The sequence below is a fragment of the Mustela nivalis genome, assembly GCF_964662115.1.
Source record: "Mustela nivalis genome assembly, chromosome: 6".
Classification (NCBI taxonomy): Eukaryota; Metazoa; Chordata; class Mammalia; order Carnivora; family Mustelidae; genus Mustela; species Mustela nivalis.
The window spans coordinates 154,761,223-154,780,865 of NC_139025.1; the positions used below are offsets into that span (position 1 = coordinate 154,761,223).

The 19,643-nt window shown below is 45.5% G+C and overlaps 1 protein-coding gene across 8 annotated transcripts in view; it reads right to left on the bottom strand.

Moving 5' to 3' along the window:
* ZFAND6 (zinc finger AN1-type containing 6) overlaps nt 1–19,643 on the bottom strand; it is a 63,090-nt gene that overhangs the window by 36,129 nt on the left and 7,318 nt on the right. For 3 of the 8 annotated variants that reach the window (XM_082734353.1, XM_082734346.1, XM_082734345.1), the window contains exon 1: nt 17,454–17,560. The exons of 3 other annotated variants lie outside the window; for them this stretch is intronic. The gene's annotated coding sequence lies outside the window, so the exon portion shown is untranslated. Of the gene's footprint in view, nt 1–17,453; nt 17,561–19,643 lie in introns of those variants that run through there. 2 more of the 8 variants (XM_082734351.1, XM_082734352.1) reach the window with 2 other exon arrangements.

The window sequence follows — 19,643 nt, forward strand, 5'->3', positions numbered from 1 at the left end:
CATGCTCCATTGACGGAGCCGGCCAGGCACCCCTGGGATTGCTTTATAAATAACACGTGTTATTATTTTACAACAAGCATAAGGCATGAATAGGAGCTTGAACAAATTCACCATCAATTTTCAAAGTTGGGGAGAGGGAGCTTACAATTCTAACAAATTCTACTAAACATTATTTCCTGGTCCTAGATTTTCAAGTAAAACTGACATGAATTTACTGCATTTCAACAAAAGCTGCCTCCCAAATAAAGGCAATACAGCTCCTTCCTTTCATCAGGAATTGCTTCAGAATGTCTACTGATTCTTCAGAAACTATAGGGAAAGCAGTTTGCTCACACTGCCTTGCTCAGTCATTACAGTTATGTTACAAAATAATTCATGTCCCTAAATAGTTTTCTCAAATCAAAGCTTCCATTAAAAAAAAAAAAAAAAGATTTTTCTCTTGAAAAAGATCAATGACCAGTATTCAAATATAAAACCTAAAGATAAACTTATAGTAAACTAGGTAATTTGAGCCAAGAGACTTCTTCAGGAACTTAAAAGGAATTTAAAAGTATTTTTAAGAAAAACTGTAATTCGGGGCGCCTGGGTGGCTCAGTGGGTTAAGCCACTGCCTTCGGCTCAGGTCATGATCTCAGGGTCCTGGGATCAAGTCCCTCATCGGGCTCTCTGCTCGGCAGGGAGCCTGCTTCCTCCTCTCTCTCTCTCTCTGCCTGCCTCTCTGCCTACTTGTGATCTCTCTGTCAAATAAATAAATAAATAAATAAAATCTTTAAAAAAAAAAAACTGTAATTCATTTCAAACATTTTAACTTGTTTACCACGAAGTTCAAATGCCCAAAATAATAGCTATTTTTGAGTAGCCTTTCCACTTAAACAATTTTTCTCCATTCTCTTAGTGTAATGGTCAGACCAACATTACCAAGATACAGCACTCCCAGGCACACACCTTTCGTGAACCCATTCATCCGCCCGCTGCTCTGCAGAGCTGTGGGGAGGAGACCATGGAAGACACAAACCCAGCCTGAGTGAGTTAGGTGGGCTGCTTTCTCCCCTAATTCTCACCACTTACAAGTCTGAATAAATTGTTACTACCCATCTAATAAAAAATGTTACTACTGAATAACTGATGTTTTATTTTATTTATTTTTAAAGTCTGTATTTATTTCTTTGACAGAGAGAGTGAGCGAGCACAAGCAGGGAGAGCAGCAGTGGGGGGGAGGAGCAGGCTCCCCGCTGAGCAAGGAGGGGGGCCCCCCCCTCGGGGGCTCCCAAGACCCCGGGATCATGACCTGGGCCAAAGGCAGACGCTCAACTGACTGAGCCACCCAGGTGCCCCTGAACGACTGATGTTTTAAATACTATTTTTAGTTTATTATATTGTTCACAGAGAATACAGGATGGAATTTTAATTTCCAGCAATCATGAAATCTTTTTTTCTACAAAGCCTTTCATTAATCCCAGTTAACAATTATCTTGCATATAAATACTATCTCTTGCAAGTGGGATAAACTATATGGAGAAAAGTAAATACCAAAACAGCACTGCTAAGAAACACAGCACATGTTAATACATAAGTCACCTTTCCTCTCAAAGTTAAACCCAGTTATTAATTTGGCCCATAACAATTTGATAACACTAAATGTTAGAAGCCATCTGTCTTTCCACTTTATTTCTAACACCTGACACAGCTGCATTAAACAGGTATTCCAGGCCCTCAAATGTTCACATAATGCATCAACGTGTGACTTGCACTTACCCACACAAGAACCAACCCCGAGTCTCTTACAGACCCATCAGAGGAAACTCAATCTCCAGGTAAAAACCAAATTACCAGTCTTTTTCATCTTAATGCTCGGGATCAATCAGAGAACGACTGAACAGTGTAGAACACACTAAACCGATCTGAATTAGCAACTTTTTTTCCTTCGAGGCCATTAAACAGTCAGCAGATTAATCCACAGCAACCTACAAGAGCCCATCAGATGAGAAGTCTGTGGGTAAGGCTTCCTCCCTTCTCTCCCTTCTCTTCGGGACACGGACGGCGCCCAGGGCTCACTGTACACAAGCACGGTCCGCGGACCAGTCTCTACGCAACATCACTAAAATACCCGCACGTATACCCGCACCACCTCGGCTGCCAAAGGAAGTACTGGTGACTTGACTGACTTTCAGATCTTCCTCAACTAGGAACAAAAGTAGAACAAAAGCAGAACGTATTAGCTTTAGAGCTACTTAGGAGTGATCGACCCCAGAACACGCGTCGACTGGGATCTCCGCATCACGCAGAGATCATCTTGATAACTGAAGCTCCTATGTTCGTGATACTGACTTGGAAATGTTAGGCAGGCCTGAATCCATCATCCCAAGGCCAGACTTTCCGGTTTCTGGTGTAGTTATAAAACACAAAATAAACTGCTCGCCACCAAAGTCTGAAGCCATCGAGCATTCAGCCAAGAACTGTTTATACTTTGTCAACGATGGGTCCTGTAACAGCTCCTTGGTCTTCAATATTAAAAAGTCCAACTGACTCCAGCGCAGGCCTCAATACACCGCGAGGAAGTTAGAGTCTCCAGGACCTGGCTTTAAGTCAGCCCAAAGCGAAGACCCAAGGAGAGTAGGATTCACAATTTCAAGAGAAAAGCAGGTTTGAAGAGTTCTCCTGAACTGATCTCCAAATACGATTTCCCTATAAAACCTTTCCATCCGTGCTTCTCAAATACACGGATGACAGCATCAGAGAATACCACACGGAAAGCTGGGACCCGTTTCTCAGCAGACACTGACAAACAGATCAAGGGTACTGATGACCAATCAGCAGCCCTCGGTGCTATTTTTCTCTAAAATATTTCACTCTTGATTCTCTTAAGAAATTAAGACAGCATTACAAAACATTAACATTAAAACTTTTACCTAAATGAAACTCATGGGCTGAAAACAATCAGACAAGAGGTGCTCATAACCATCTCCTTCAAAGAGGTATTTAATTATTCCAAGAAAAGTAAGTTACAGAAGAGTGAGGATGGCTTAGGGTTCAAGCACACACAGACCAGCAAATGACGGGCAGATTCCTCAGAGGTGCCGGTGCCGCTCCCCCTTCCCTCCACGCAGCCTCTAGTTTCCCATGCACCCCCTTACGTCACTGTTAAAAACCCCCAATCGCCCCCCACAGGTTTACTCTACACAGTCTACTGACTAAAAAGACAAGACCAGCGAAATCTTACTTTGGAATTATTTGCTTTGATGACTTTCTGTTCCTTCTACTTGCCAAACGGGGTCACGCCTGTTGCAGAGACTTCTCCTCTGAAGAAAAACCTAGATTGTGTGATCCAACAACAAGACACAAGACTTTGCTGGAAAACATGTACCTCTGAGAGGCGTGCAGGACAGGGGCAGACATGTCAGGCTACCTCAAATTTCTGTGCTGCTTCCACATGCGTGACCCTGGATTCTGTGGGGCCTTAAAGAGCTGCTGTTTCTGAAATATTCCGGAAACTTAGAAGGGCAATCAAAAATCTTCACAAACTGGGATGCCAGTTTCATGTGCTTGAACAGTGCCATGGCTCCGGGAACTGGATTGCCAAATCCCGCACCTGTCACCTGCCTCTTCGTGCGAGGCTTCGGTCTCACAGCTCTAACTAGGAGCTCGGAGCAAGTCTAAAGAGGACTCTGGCCCAGACCCTTCTCCAGAGCTCTCTGTTTGCTAACCAAATGCCGGACGTCTTATCAGCTCTGCCAGGAAAACCATCGCGGGGCACCCGTGGGGCAGGGTGGACGAAGAGAAGCGGGGAGCCGTGTCAGAAGACCAAGACAGGCAACAAACAGAAGTGAGAGGGTCCGTGATAAGTGGCTTCCCTGTACTGTCCCCTCTGACCCTCACAAGATCCCTCCCAGGCAGGAGCTCTCACTCCACCATTGCAGAGATGAGGAAACAGAGCCTGAGGGAGACCAGGGAAGCGGCTGGGGACAAACCGCCAGCAGGCAGGAGGAAAGCAAGGACCCCAACCCAGGGAGCCGGGCTCCAAATCCCCAAGCACCTGCACATGCCAAAACCCCAAGAAGAGAAGGGATGTGGGAACTGTGCTCTCTGGTCCATTCAAGAGGCATCTCCTGACACCGGAAGTACGGGCCAGACACTGCGTGTGCGTGTGCGCACGCACACACACACACATACTCTCTCTCTCTCTCTCACACACACACACACACAAGTATCTGGATTCAAATCCCTGCTTGACCCCTTATTAGCTTTGCAACCTGAGAAAGTTTGCAGCTTACACCAGTGAGTCAGGAAAGAGTGTGCGTATATTTATACATACACAAATGCAGACAGAAAGAAAAAGAGACCAAGAAAGGACTATGATAAACAAATAGGACAAAGCATAAAGACTGAGAATCTGGGAAAAAGAAACAGGAGCTCCTTGTACGATTCATGCAACTTCTATGCTAAATTTGAAATTCAATCAAAACAAAAAGTTACAGAAAAACTCACAGCAGTATCAAACCATAACTGTATGTGACCTGCTCTGGTGGGAGCAACTGCTCAGGTTCACAAGCAGTGGGTACACACGGCTGCCCCTGTCCAAGATTAGCAACGTAAGAAAGTGGCTGAAGACGGACCTGCAGCCGAAAGGAAGGAAGAAACAAGAGACGGGGGGGGCTTATAAAGCTTCGGACTGAGTGGTGGGAAAAAAGGAGAGCCGGAAGGGACAGGAGGCTCCAGCCAGAAGACCGACACTCGCATCCCATGTGTTGCGGGGGAGGGGTCTGCCGTCCTCTGAGAAGTAGGCGTCCCCCACAGGGAGCTACCACTCCGTATCTTACAGGCACTGACCGCACCAAGTGCTGGTGAGAGTAAAGAGAAAAGGAAGTCCTGTGCACTGCTGCTGGGGACAGAATGATTGTGGGAGCTTAGGAAAACACTCTGCCGTCTCCTACAGAGTTGCACTCGCAGTTACCAATGATCGAGTAATTCCACTTCTGGGTGTCTATGCAAGAGAAACAAAAACGGACGCCACCCAAAAGCTCACACATACATGTTCACAGCAGCACAAGGACAAGCCTAAAGCTGCAAACAACCCACCGTGCGCCCCCCCGGCAGGTGGAGCAGTAACTGCAGTATATACATGTACACGATGAACGCAGACTGGCAACAAAAAGGGACAAGTCAAGACCATTTAATGGGGGGCGGGGCAGTCTTTTCAAGCGCCAGTGGTAGGAAAACTGGATCTCCACATGCCAGGGAATGAAGTTCAACCCTTATTTATACCACGTACAAACATTAACTTAAGATGGATCAAAGACCTAAGCATATAAAGTAAAAAACTCCTATAAGAAAACATAGGGCTAAAGATCGGACACTGGATTTGGCAATGATTTCTTAGATATGACACCAAAAACACACGTAACAATAGATAATTTGGGTATTATCAAAATAAAAAAATTTATCCATCAAAGGACACAATCAACAGAGTAGAATGCCAGCCCACAGAGAGGGACGAAAAACTATGTGCAAGTGCTACTATTGGGTAAGGAATTAATATGCAGAAAACATAAAGCACTCCTACAACGCAACAACAAAAAATCCAGCCCAGTAACCGGCAAAGAACTTGCACAGACGTATCCCCAGTGAAGACATACCAGTGCACAACTAATAAATACACAAAAAGATACTCCACATCACTAATCATTAGAAAATATAAATCACAACCGCAGTGAGATACCACTCCACACCATCCGGACAGCTATCTTCAAAAAGACAAAGGAGGGGCACCTGGGGGGCTCAGTGGGTTAAGCCTCTGCCTTTGGCTCAGGTCATGATCTCAGGGTCCTGGGATCGAACCCCGAATTGGGCTTTCTGCTTATTTTTAAAAGCTTATTTTAAAAAAAGAACCACCAAAAAGAGAGAACTTCAAATAGTGAAATTCACACAGACACAAAGCAGAATAGTAATTCCTGAGCAGCAGGGGTGGGGAGTTATGGTTTAACGGGCACAGAGCTTCAAGATGATGAGAAAAGTTCTAGAGATGGACAGCAGTGATGGCTGCCAATCAGTGTACATGCATTTAATACCAATCAACTCTACACTTGAAAATAATTTTAATGGCGTATGTATATATATATATATATATATATATATACACACACACACATATGTGTATGATACACACACACACACACATTTTAAAGATTTTATTTATCTATTCATTCATCAGAGAGAAAGAGGGCAAGCACAAGCAGGGGGCGTGGCAGGTAGGAGACGCAGATTCCCCACCAAGCAGAGAGCCTGCCATGGGACTCGATCCCAGGACCCTGGAATCATGACCAGAGCTGAAGGCAGCGGCTTGACCAAATGAGCCACCCAGGCGTCCGTAAATGGTATATTTTTATGTGTATTTTACCACAATAAAAAATAAATAAGAGATAAAAGAAAAAAAGAAAAATGGACCAAGCTAATGACAGATGTTGCAACAGGGATGCTGGTGACAGTAGGCAAACTGGAAAGACCACATCAGAATCCGTGATTCCATTCACATGTGGAGAAAGAACAAATCTACGGGAAAGACAACAGGTCTACTGGTTGCTGAGGACTGGCACCGGGAATGGGATATGTTTACAAAGAGATTTGAGGGATCTTTCCGGGCTAAAGGAAATGTTCTAAGGGGAGTCTGGTAGTAATTACACAACTTTGTGAATTTATTTAAAATTACTGAATTGAACACTTACTCAATGGGTGAATTTTATGGTATATAAATTAGAATCATTAAAAAAAAAAACTACCATACTTTCTTGTGTGGATCCAGATAAACTAGTGTTTACACAAACTAGCTCACCCTTCTGGTGAGAATATAGAGTGGTTCAACTGTTCTCTAGAACAAGTTTAAAAGACTAAAATATAGTCTTCGACCCAGAATTCCTCTTCTTTGAATCTACCCTAAGAACATCATCACGGCACACTGTTCTGACAATAAAAAGATCAGTTCCAAAGTAAAAACACGGGCTGGTGGTACAGACTCCGGAGCTTCCTGGGGCAGCACCGCGTGGCCATCAGCCCCGACGCCCTCGCCCGCCAGCCTCTCTCAAGCAGCGCTCCGGCTGCAGGGCCCATTTCCAACGCACACACAGCAGGCATTCGTATTTTAAGTGAATAAATAATTGCACGGAAAGATTTCACAGAATGAAACTGTGATTCCTCCAAAAGTTAAAAATACATTTGCATGTGCATAGGAAAAAAAGCCGAGAAAGATATAAATGGAAAAGACCCACTTTCACCTCCAGGTAGCTAGATTCTGAGTGAAAAAAATTTTTTTTGGTCTATCCATTTTCTAAATTTCTAATAACCAAAATGTATTATACATCCACAGCTGAAAAACAGTTTCAGCGTTGGAGCTGCCTCAAGCAGTAAGGTGTAAGGCTTGGTCTTTGGAATGGGCTGCTCAAGTTCTACGGGTACATAAGTCAAGGGAGTTTTAAAAATGTACTTTTTCAGTAAGAATTCAGCCCTTCCTGTGAGCCAGCCACTGTACTAGGCTCTGAGGAACAGATAAAACAAACTGAAATCCCCACATTCACAGAAGTGGACAGTCCGCTACCAGATCCTCAATAAACCTGGGAATGATGTGGAGAAGATGACGAAAAGGAAAGGAACTATGGCAGAAAGATCACAGGTTTCTCAGGAAGAGTAACGGTCTGCAAACAACAAAGGGAGCCAGAAAAGAAGGAAAGGAAGAAAAGGAAGTCCTTCTTCCTCTATAGTCTTCTCTCATTCTCTGCACCTGTCAGAACTTCATGTCTTCTTCCCTTGTATCACTAAATATTTTAATCCTGAGTCTGTTTCCCCAGGGTATCATAAATTACTGCCATAGCACCTAGCAGGTGCTAAGGCAATCTGTGGACTATTTGTCAGTGTGGGTACCACCACCAACCGCTCGCAGGGCTAGAAGGTTAAAAATAACAAACATAAAAAGAAAGCACAGTGTTCGGTACACCACCATTTTTATCTGTACCATATCCACATCAGAAACTTCTGTATAAGAAAATTAAGAAAGGTAAAGATAGAGTAACTGATTAATAAATCTCTACCCAAAAAAAAAAAAAAATTCTGATTTTGAGCTCACAGGAAATCAAAGAACCAGAGGACATGAACTCAGAGGAAGATGGGGAGAAGGCATGGTCTCATCCTCACAAGGACCCCAGAGCACTGGAACTCCACCAATTCCATCATCTGAAACTCACAGGGGTAAGGAGTACTCCGTCTTACCTCTCCCAGGAAGTTATCTGAAAGTGGCCTTGAGATCACAACCCTAAAGTTCAGAAAGATCAGGAAAATAACTCAGATTTACCACGGAGCTTCCCAAACAATCCTGGCAGTTTCCCCACCTTAAATATCTTCTCTTCTCCAAGCAAATCTGAACGGCAAGATCACGCACTGGTGTCAGACTTGAGAAATTAAACAGAGGCTCTATCACCTCACCAGCTGTGTGACTTTTTAAGTTGGCTCTCTATGTGTCAGTATCATTATCTGTGAAACACAGACAGTAACACCCGGCTCATAATAACTGCTGTGAGGACTCGAAAAGTTAGTATGGGAACAAAGGGAAACTTCCTCAAGTTGATAGAGTATCTACAAACTTCCTATGGGTGGCATCATACTTGATGGTGAGAAACTTGAAGTTTCCCCACAAAGATCAGGAACAGGCAAATACGTACCCTCTTTTCAACATGGTGCTGAAAGTACTAGCTAATGCAGTAAGATAAGAAAAAGAAATAGAAAGTATACAGATTACACAGGCAGATATTAAATGGTCTTTGTTCACAGATGACACGCCTGTGCGGAAAATTTGAATCAACTACAAAAAACCCTCATGAAACTAAGTGGTTATAGCAAAGTTGCAGGATATAAGGCTAATATATAAAAGTCAATTGCTATCTCATACATCAGCAGTAAATTTAAAATTAAAAACACAATACCATTTATATTAGGATCTAAAAATGAAATACACAGGCAGTGTAAATCTAACAAAACACGCATACAACCCATATGAAGAAAACTACAAAACTCTGATGAGCAAAATCAAAGAAGAACTAAATAAATGGAGAGATATTCCATGTTTATGGGTAGGAAGACTCAATATTGTCCAGATGTCAGTTCTTCCACAATTAATCTACATATGCAATGAAATCCCAATCAAAATTCCAGCAAGTTATATTGTGGATATCAACAAACTGATTCTCAAGTTTATATGGAGAGGCAAACGATTCAGAATTGCCAATAAATGCTTGGAGGAGAACAAAGTTGGAGGGCTGACACTGCCCAACTTCGATTTAGTATGAAGTTACAATAGTCAAGCCATATGGTATTGGGTAAAGACAAACAGATCATCAGAATAAAAGAGAACCCAGCAAAAGACCCATATAAATATAGCCAACATAGCCAAATGATTTACTCAAATGACTGAGCAAAAGCAAAGACAGTCTTTTCAACAAATGGTGCTGGAGCAATCAGACACCCATATGCCAAAAAAATGAATCTAGACACACACCTTACACCCGTCACAAAAATGAACACAAAATGTATCATGGACCTAAATGTAAAACACAAAAGTACAGCCCTCCTAGAGGATAACGAAGGAGATAATCTCACTGACCTTGGGAAATGGCAATTACTTTTTAGATGCAACACCAAGTGCATGATCCACGGAAGAACAGCTGATAAGCTGAACTTCCACTGTGTGAGAGGCAATCTCAGGAGAAGGAGTAGCAAGCCATAGACTGAAAGAAAATACTTACAAAAGACACGTCTGATAAAGGACTGATCCAAAATATACAAAGAACTCTAAAACACTGGGCCAAAGGCCTTACAGATACCATAGTAAAGATACAGAGATAGCTTCCACATCATACATCAGGGAAATACAAATGAAAACAGTGAGACAACACTACACACCTATGAGAATGGCAGAAATCTGGACCACTGATGGCATGAAATGCTGGCAAAGATGTGGAGCAACAGGAATGCTCAAGCTTTACTTATGGGAATGCAAAATGATACACCCACTTTGGAAGAAGACTTATATGGTGGATTCTTCAGTACCAACTACTTTACAATCCAGCATAACAGTCTTTGTACGTAAGCAAAGGTAAACCTGGAGGCTTGCAGCAGCTTTATTCTGACTGATAATAACTCTGAAGCAACCAAGATGTCTTTCAGGGTGGATGGATCAATGAACTATGACCCATCCACACAATGGAATATTAGTCCATCCTAAATAGAAAGGCGCTATCAAGCCATGAAAAGACACGGAGGAAACTTAAACGCTTATTATTACTAAGTGAAAAAAAGGCAATCGGAAAACACTACATGCGGTGTGACTCCAACTGTATGACATCGTAAAAAAGGTGAAACTATGGAGACCACAAAAAGATCAGTGTTGTCAGGGGCTGAGGATGAGAGAATGGATGAACAGAAGGACTACAGGGGATTTTCACTGCAATGGATACTCTGTGCAATACTATAATGATGATACATCTCATGTTGGCCCAAACCTACAGAATCTACACTACTAAGAGTGAACGCCAGTGGACTCTAAGTGACTATGACACGTCAACGGAGGCTCATCGCTGTAACAAGTGTACCACTCTGGTGGCGGATGTTGGTAAGGGGGGAGGATATGCATGTGTGAAGACCCCGGGGGTACGCAGGAAATTTCTGTAACTTTCTAGTAATGTTGCTGGGAACTGAAAGCTCCTCCAAAAATATTAGACCCTTTTTAAAAAGTTAACGTGTCTGATACAGTGTCCATGTGAGTTGTGATCACTGCGTTAGTCCTCCTAATACTGCTGTCACCGTTTCTCTGCATAGAAGCCTCTGACACCTCACACAGCTCAGAGTCACACCATTCCCACAACCAGAGCACCCTCCGTGCCTCTTTAGCACCTCACGAATCCCAGGAAGCCGGAACTTACTAGGTAAGTGGGAAATCATGTGGCACTCCCCAAACCAGGAAAACGTCTGCAGAAGCCAGCTAAGAGTCTCTGCTTTCATTACTCTCTACTTCACCATTTCAGAGTTACCCTTTCCAGGGGAAAAGAATAAAACTTTTGCTATCTAAAATTTAAAAAAAGGAAAAAGAAAAAATAGAAGAAACAAGAAAAGAAGGCTGTCACTGCTATAGTCTCAAACATATCTAACTTTCAAGACGTGCTTCAGATTTTACTTTCTTAGAGTTTCCTAATTATCCTCACTCACAGTGACCGGTCTCCCTGCTGAGTTTCTACCGCAATCATTTAAAACAAACCACAGTCTGGCACTCAGTAATCCGTAATACTGACCTACAGGACAAAGAATATTCATATCCCCCGATTTCTTCCAATAGTACAGGAACTGAAAAGGATGGGTCTTTCAGCACTTTAGCAAAGTCACCTGACTAGGTGACTGGGTCAGTCCAAGAAGAATTTGCTTATTGAAACTATTATTTTAAGCAATTAATGAGACCTTTTCAGTGTAGGTTTTCATTTTAAATAATCTGTCAAGAATAATTTTTCCCACTAAAACTGATTTTATTTTATAAAGTTCTATAGCTACTGGGATTTGAAAAGAGATACACTATATACTTTTAAGCAATTACCTAAAAAATTAAGGAAAATTATTATGTATTCTATTCATCAACACTAAGTTATACATTCTTTTCAAATCATACATTGTTTGATTACTGTAATATATAATACAAAATTCATTAAATCAACTATTAGTTTGCATTTTTATTATTTAAGAAAATAGCAAAAGATTATTTTGGATAATATGGCAAATTAAAACTTTTGAGAGCAGAATGGAATGTCCTACCTCTAAAATACATGAATGGTAAAAACAACACAAAACAAAACAACCCACAAAAACTCCTGCTTTTTTAACAGAAAACTATAAATTTTAATTAAAAGTATATAATTACATTAGCTTCCAAGTCCAGTTATAGATTCAACCATTTCCAAAACCAAATATTTACCTATATTTTTGAAAGTTCTATCCATATGATCTTTTTCTTTTAATACCACATCCTTTCCAAACTATGGAGGAAAGGCTTTTTTATTTTTAATTGAATAAAGGTCATTTTGCCTTAAAACATGTTGGAAGGGGTGATGGAGAGAGACGAAGAGAAATGAAGTGACATATTTGAAATGAAAGTGATTCCAAATCAACTATGACTCCATTTACCTCAGTATTCTTTCTACAAAAAATCTGCTGCGGTATTTAGCCTGTTGTGATACTATAACATCGGGTGCAAGAGAGCACACACAGCCCATCCTCCGCGGCTTATGTCCCCTGTGTTCACAGGCTCAAGCCTCCTACCCCGCTGAGAAAATGCACACAGGGGCCTCCAGGAACAGCCACGTGAAGGCCATTAGGATTTCAAAAGGCTCTGATAAAGCGGGTTTGCACTTTGTCTAATCTTCCTCTCACACAGGCAGGTATTGAGCTTTTATTAAATGTGAAGAATGCAACAGCTTTGAAATTCAAAACCAACTATGTATGGAAAACTACCTCTACCTTTCCTACGTCTCATTCTCTGATCTTCTTCTATTCTGGACATGCTAAAGTGTCTCACACATTTGCAGTGTTCCAAAAATCTGTCAAAAATGGTTTTCTGAGAACCCTTAAAGCAGTTTTAGACTCAGGCAACAAGTTTTGAGCACGCCCTGGAAGAAGGAACTGCACATGGCTGGTGAGAGGATGAAAGGAAGTGGTGTGGGGGAAAGAGGGCGGAGAAGCAAGGGCCGGCTTAGGAAGGCTCCCAGCTCAGCGGTCAGGATTGGAAGGACTTTGGCCCAGCGCACCTGAGTTCAAAGTGCGCTGCCGCTCACCGGCGAAGTCTGCCCTGCACAAATCACACTAGTTAGCCTTTCCAAAGTGTCCCACTTGTGAAGTGGAGGGAACAGTGCTTACCTACTCCGGCCGTAAGAGAACGCTTAGCACAGAATTAGCCAGTAGTGTTACTCATCCTAGGAAACTGAGAAAGTTCAAGTGGCAACAAGGCACTGAAGAACTGTAAGCAGAGAAAAACAGACACAACCTCGCAGTGAAGAGTGGATTGTAGAAAGCCGAAACCGGAAGGGAAGAGGAGCCAAGGCTGTTTTAGTAACCGAAATGAGAAGCCATGGACTCTAGAGCCTATGGATTTAAAACGGACAGGAGGGAGAGACGGCGGGCTCAGGCCGTGGGGTGTGCAACTCTTGATCTCAGGGTTCTGAGTCTGAGCCCCATGTTGGGTGCAGGGACTTAAAGGTAAAAACTTGGGCATCCAGGGGGCCTAGTTGGTTAAGCAACTGCTCTCAGCTCAGGTCATGATCCCAGATTTCCAGGACCGAGTCCCATGTCGGGCCCCGCTCAGCTGGTCCTGCGTTTCTCCCTCTCCTCCCTGCCCCTGCCTCTCTCACTATCTCTGTCTCTCTCTCCAATAAATAAATAAATATGTTTTTTAAAAGGTAAAATCTTTTAAAATAATTGAAAAGAATCATTAGAAGGTGGAGGCTCACCGGGCACGAAGAAGGAGTTAGAACCAGAGGCGGACCCGGCTTCTGCGCACCTCCCCCTCACTGGGCCAGGAGGGAAGAAAGGATGGTAGGATGCTGCGGGGAGGGTGAAAGCGGCAGTTAAAATTTAGCCTTGCTGAGTTTCACGTACGTATGGAAGAGAGACCTTTGTGAGCTGGATGGACACACGTTTCAAGATTACAAAGCAATCTGGATTTAAGATACAGATCTTAGAACCATTACTATGCACAGGCAGTTAACTGAAGGTGTGGTGCTGGAGGTCACCCAAGGACAGCCTGAGAAGAAGGTTAGGTCAGAATCCTACGAAATTTCAATACTTAATGGTTATAAAGAGGAAACACTTTCAAAGGACAGACATCACAAAAAGAAGCCAGAGCAGTATCACTAACTCATGGGAAGAGCTTCAAGAAGAAAAAAGTAGTTAATAGTGCTAAATTTCACTAAGACACCAAGTACACACTCAACAAAAATCCGCTGGTGGGGGAACACGGTGCTTATTCTGGGGAGAAAATGTAAAAGTATAAAGAAAGATCGATGGATCTGCTCCTTTCTGTCAAGAAGAAGAAGAAGAAGAAAAGAAAAGAAAGTTTCAAGTTCATTTTTTTCTAACGACATCCAAACACGAAGTCAAACAGGTTCCCAGACAGGAGTTAATAAATGAGCCAATTCCTAGAAGTTGTCAATAAAAAATACTTTCTAAAACATTTACCTCCTTTTTATAAAGAAGCCACACACGAAGAATACCACAAAGCCGTACAGCCCCTCTACTGCACAGAACAGAGAGACCTGGTCAATATGAAGATGCGAGTTCTAGGTTCTCTCCAGCTTCACCAACTGAACGCCCATTATAATTTTACCTCATGTTATTAGACCAAAAAATCCCTGTATTCCCCTTGAATGGAGACTAACAACAGACACTCTGAATGCATTTAATATTCCCTCTTAGATCACTTTCTAATCCTTAATGAATAAAATAGAGCTATCACTATTCTTAGGCCTCCATATTAGCTCATTTAAAGCGTTTTCTTCTCCCACTAGAAAACTGGCTTCTACGCTGAATGAAACCTACACACTGAAATGTTGCTACTCCCTGTCAATCAGAGAGCATCCAGCCTTCACAGGGCAGATGTGCAATTCCCTGAGAGCCCCAGGGGAACAGGGGGCCTTCAAATGTGACCCACAGCTAAACCTGCGAAGACTTTAGCTACAATCTTTATATTTACAATTATCTTCTTTTCTATTGTAGCAACAAGATCCATCTGTTAAGATTGAAAAAAAAACTAAATACATTTTCTCAAATTCAGAACAAAGGAAAGATTTGTGATATAAATACTTAAGCACCAACATAAACTGTAAATATTCAAGTGAAACCCAAACAGTTGTTCTACTCATGAATGAAGAATTTACCTATGTAAGTTCTGATACAGCCACAAAATTTAAATGCATGGAAAATGTGTTTCAAGGTAACTATTTCACTAATTACAACAGATGAGTTTCAAGCCCTTCTCTGCCACTCCAAATATGAAGAAAAACCCAAGGGTCTAGAAAACTCAAACTGTTCACCTGTTGGCAAACAAAACAGCATTCCCCTGAAACAACACAATGACCAACAACATTAGCTCTGCAAGTTGGAGACACGATGTCATCAGTAATTGAAGAAAAACTTCACAGAAAATAAACAGAACTGCAGCTGTGCTCAGCCCCTCTGCATCAGTGAGAGCTTCCCCACCATTTATCACTGCCTCCCTTTCACCAGTTAAACTAGCATTTGTCTTGAATTTTGCTTTAAAGCAACTTTTCAAGTTTATTATGGAACATCAGTTAACAAGTTCATAAGCTGAGCAGGTACCGCCGAGCCCACGGAACACAGTAGCTGTCAAGTGCACATGACCAGCTGTCACCGCCAAACAGATCGCTCTCAAAGACAAGAACAACACGGTCTACACTGCTGTGTGAGCCCTCGGTCACAGAAAACCCATGAAATACTGGAAAGGTGTTGATGTACCATTTTAAAATGTAGGTCTACAAATACTAATTCTCTTTCTCTACCATACAGTGACAAAGGCTGTCCACACCTGTTCAAAGGCAGGTAACCTTAAGTGGTCCTACTGCAGCCCTTCTCTAAAAATGTTTCTGATAGAAACCGTAAGAAAATACTTCTCCCAATACGTGCTTACTAGAAGCAGCGCATACCAGAAAACCTGGGCTAAACATAAACAGCAAGGCGGATGTGAAACAGGAAGCCCCGTCCTTACTGACAGCATAATAATAAATAAAATATCCAACCAAGATATAATCCCTCACTTAAGCAGGTAAAAATTTTTCCAATTTCCTTCAGCTGGTTTTAATGACCAGAAAATGACTTTATAATCATCTACATCTTGGAAAATGGGACTTAAAATAGGTTATTAGTTTAGGCAAAAAGGAATCACCCAATCGGAGAGCTTCAGAGGCACACTTTAATAGCACACTGAAGGGGCTACCCCTTGGACAAATCTTGAAGCACATCCTGTTGGTGGCAATATGAACTGGTCTAACCTTCCTAAAAGGCAATTTGGCTACTGAAGGGTTCATATCCTTTCATCTAGGTCAGCCCACTGCAAGAATTTTTCCAGAAGAAGAAAAATCTGGGAAAAAGGAGGAAATATTTTTTAAGTACACACAGAAGTCTGTTTCACACAATGCTATTTACAAGCGTGAAAAAAGAGGAACAATGTCAATGTAATACAGGCAGAAGACTAGACCGATTAAGGTCCTGCTGACTTGGGAGAACTGTACAATCACAAGAAAACCAGTTTTAACAGACGACATAGTTTAGTGAAAGAACAATCTAATATAAAACCGCACTTATTTACAATTACGGAAAAAATACAAGAGTCTGGCGAGGTAAGAAGAGGGAAAAACACAAGAGCTGCGCGCGCGGTGACTTTTCCTAAGTTCACATCACGGCTGTCACCGCGGCGGCGTCTAAGCCGGAGCGGAGAAGCGCGCACGGAAACCCGCGCAGCGGCCGGCAGCCGAGGCCCAGCACACGCAGCTGCGGGCTCGACGGCTGCGCCGGCTCGAGGCTGGCGACCCCGTAAGCTCCTAGCACCTTCCTCTGTGGACGAAAGCGCAGCAGCGCGCGGACAGCGGTCTCCGGGGACGGGGCGGGCCGCGGGACCCGCCGCGACGGTCTGGCGCGTCGGGAGAGTCGGCGGACTCAGAGCCGGTCCCGGCGAAGTTTCCGGCCCACCCGCAGCCCCGCACCCGGACTCCCGGGCCCACGTCTGCAACGGACGGGTCTGAAGGCAGCAGCCGGCGCGTCCCCGTGTGCGGCTCGGAAGAAGTCAGCGAGCCCCTGGCCCCGGGACCCCCGCTGGCCCGCCCCGAGCACGCCGCGGGTGAGGGGCGCAGGGGGAGCCTGGGGCGCCCCGCAGGGGAGCGGCTGGGGGAGCCCGGGCGCACCGTCATGGGAGGGGCTGGGGGGAGCCCGGGACACACTGTAGTGGGGGGCACCGGGCTGAGTCCCCAGCACAGCAGCGGGGAGGCGGGGGCCCTCGGGGGGGGGGGGTCGTCGGAGTCGCGGGGAGAGCCCGGCGGCCCTGACCGCCCTCGCGCCCCAGCCGCCCGCCCTCGCGTGGGCTCAGTGACCCCCGGGCTCAGGGGCACGCCCCGTCCAGGGCCGGCGGCGAGGAGGCCGGGCCGGAGCAGCACAGCGGGGCCGGCGCCGGAGACCCCGGGCCACAAAGTCAAGTTGATGCTCCCGACACCTATTTCCTGTCCAAACAGCCCTTTTGTTCTGCTTCCCTGCTCGCCGTTAGTGGCGCCTGGCGCAGAAAGAGCACAGTGACGGAACCTGGCGACACAGAAGCACAGAGGAGCAGAAGTGCAAGAAGAAGGAGAATTAGGAGATCGGAACAAAAATCCTACCACCGAAACCTCCACAATTTTCTGTTCGCTTCCCCTCAGATTAACTTCACTGGAAGCTGTGCTCCGCCGCAACCGAGCTTGGCCGGCCAGCCCCGCCCCCTGCGCGCCTACTGGCCGCCGAGGACACGCCCCGCCCCGCGCCGGCGGCCGGCCGCTGCGGTTGGGCGCGGCTGACGTCCGTCATTTTAAAGAACTTTTCCTGGCCAGCAGGTTAGGCGGCGGCGGCCGCGAGCCGGGGGAAGCTGGTCTCTTAAAGAGACAGGCGGCGCGGTTTCGCTTTGCCCGGGCGGCGCGCCGGCTCGCTCTTTTGTCTGCGGGAGCGCGCGCACGGCGAGGCGCCGGACCCCGGCCCGCCGGCCCCGCGGTCCCCCACGGCGCTCCTCCGCGGGCCCTGCAGGCGCTGCCCAGCCGGGAGGGCCCCGGGGAGTCGGGGAGGACACACTGCTTCAGCAGAGTTCGCGCCTTCTCCGCGGGCGCCCCGCGAAGTCCCGCCGACGGAACGGAAGCGCGGCCTCCTCCGAGACGGAAAACCGGCGCCGCCTCCGCCACGGCGAACAGCCCCGGCTCGCTCCCGCTCGCGCCATCGCCCCGCGGCCGCTCCGTCCCCAGCGTCGCGGCGGGGCGAACACCCGGTCCTCCGACTCCGACCCTCCCGCTCCGAGGGCACCCACGCCCCGGTCTGACGCGTCCGCCCCGGGGGCGCACAGCCACCGCCCGCCCGCCACCGAGGAAAGGCCGCCGGCCGGCCGCGCGCCGCCGGTGAGGCTCCGGAGGCCCTGCTCGTTCGTTCTCTCCTTTAATTCCGGCGGCGCTTCCCTAAGGGTAGGCACGGTTTGGCAGCCTCCTCGGGCGTCCACGGACTTAGGGGGCGCGCGCACACGGGCGGGGAGACCCTCGGACAACCCTGGGCGACAGGAGGTGCCGCCGCACGGGCGCTCCGGCTGCAGGCCGGCCGGGTGCGCTGCAGTCCACCGCGCTCCTCGCGCGAGCCCTGCTCGTGCCCCCGCGGCCGGCCGTCTAGTCCTCCGACGCTGACCACCAGCCCGCCTGGCGCGGAGCTCGCTCCGCACAGTCCAGCTGTCACCTCTACCAACATTTCAGCCGGCTTATGAACACAAATCCAAAACGCAGTGCTTCTCAAAATACTTTCAATATGTTTACATAAAAATTTCTAAAATTGAATGTATAGTTTTCCAAGTTCAAAACCTTGCAAGCATTTTCCCGGAAAGAAAATCTGTATATTAGAACACCACAAAGCCAACAAACTTGCCTTGAACACAAAGCGAAGTCTGTAGGAGACTGAAATGCACGTAACTGCAAGTGGACACGAATACGGAGGAACACCCAAGTGGCCGCGCATCTGCTCGGCGCTTCCAGAGGACACACGGAAACGGCCAGTTCACTGAGGCCCGGCCCCAAGATGCTTTGCCCAAACCAAGATGCTTTACAAGGATTCGCGGCTCTCCACGAGTCAAGTTCGGGTTTTCTTCCCACTGTGAGGACACTCTCCCCAAACAACACTGGAGGCCGACGAGGGACGGAGCAAATAACAGAACACATAATTTGAGCTACAGCACAGAACTCGGAGGGAAAGGGTTTAAGATGGCCAAAATTTGACAGGGCCCAGCAAAAGAGATGGCAAGCATTTATATATTAAACTTTGGCAAACACAAGATTACCAGACAGTTACAGGAACCAAAAAACCTTTGCTCCGATATCAATGTTTCACTTCAGAGTTAATTATTGGTATAAAACAGATCACATTACATACACGAAAATAACACCAGGCCCACTCTCAATCTGTAACAAATACAGATGTGGTTATACCAGATTGTTCACAGATCTCTAGGACCTGTATGAAAGAACTTCACTGTGATAAATATCATTTTAGGCGGCTCACAGGATAAAAATAAGGGGATTTTATTCTACTTCTAAATCAGTAGCAGAAGAAAACAGCAACAACAAATGAAAGCAACGCCACGACCGAGATTATTTGAACACAATATTGCTTCATAGGAACAGGAAGCCTGCAAAAGTTCCAAGGCTCGCTGATGGCACGTGACAACACTGCCTTTTGAACATCAAGTATCCAAAGGACGCAGTGTGTATTCTTGGAGGGGGATGAGCTCAGAAGCCTTCCCAAACCCATCAACTAACCATGAGGAAGATAACAAGCCAGAACAACTAACT